The following is a 1,220-nucleotide window of genomic DNA, read 5'->3' on the forward strand; positions in this document are numbered from 1 at the left end:
GCGGGTCCGGATGCAGGCTCGGCTGATGCCCTATGAGATTCTATCACTACGTTGATTCATCATAATTTAGCTCGTAAATGAAATGCCAATCTGGATTTTTTCTCGCATATTCAGTTATTTATTTAAAATTTCTCTACAGAAACAAAACATGTAAAATTTGTTTAACATCCGTTATGATAGAAGAAAATTTTGTACATCGATGTTCATTTTACATGCGACAAAACCTAAATTTGTTAAGCATAGGGAAGTCGTGCTATTTATTCTCAGCTGATCAGTGTTAGACACATATCTAAATAAACCGCTATTTTAGAGTCATTTTTCACCAAAAAATAGATAGGTTAGATGAATTAGATGCCCATCGTGTAATCAGGATACGTGTAATCAGAAATGTGTAACCAGGATACGCGCTCAGTGGCCGGGTGCTGTCCCGTCTTCGTAGCCGTGACATCCAACTAGGAAGTATGTATCACTGGGCATAGACAATCGAGCAAGTATGTGTAAGCTAATATGTTATAGTATGTTCCACACAGTACAGCATGACAAGGTCACTAATGCGTAATTGTCAATTACATTAGGTAGCATCTGCTGGAGGCTGAAAATATCCTACTTGTGGGCGTGGTGGTTACAGCCAATTGATATCATAGAATAAAATAGCGGTTTCAGCGTTTATTAGGCCGTAGGCCTGTCGCCGATTCTTAACATCGCAGAATATTCACGGCTTATTGCGGTCTCGAACGCGCAACTCACTGCTTCAATTTTTGCTTTGCTTCACCGCCCGGCCTCCTCGCCGATTCTGACCGGAAACTGGCGCACACTGCACATAGCTGGGATCGAATCCAAGCCTCTCTGACTTTATGCCTCATTTCGTCAATTTAATGTTTCGCATGGCGCATGCAAAGACGCGTGAACACGAAAGGATATACGTAAGTCGAGTTGTACTTTTGAGCAGCTGTCTCTTTAATATGGAACGAAGAGCTGTTGAGCTGGCACATAATGAAATGATAGGCTGTAGTCAACGCTATCCCATAAACGTATACGTGTACGCCAAAAAGTCTCTGTTTCGATCGAACCCTAAAATATTGTACACCTCACAGGTGTTCATAAATCTACGGACGTTCGCGTTCACATTTTATTTTCTTTGCTCTACTGTTCAATTTGTAAATATTGAACTGAAAAGCAATTTTACTCAGACTTCTTACAAAGGTGAATAAAAAATGTAA

Source organism: Hyalella azteca, unplaced genomic scaffold (assembly GCF_000764305.2).
Source record: "Hyalella azteca isolate HAZT.00-mixed unplaced genomic scaffold, Hazt_2.0.2 contig163, whole genome shotgun sequence".
Lineage (NCBI taxonomy): Eukaryota > Metazoa > Arthropoda > Malacostraca > Amphipoda > Hyalellidae > Hyalella > Hyalella azteca.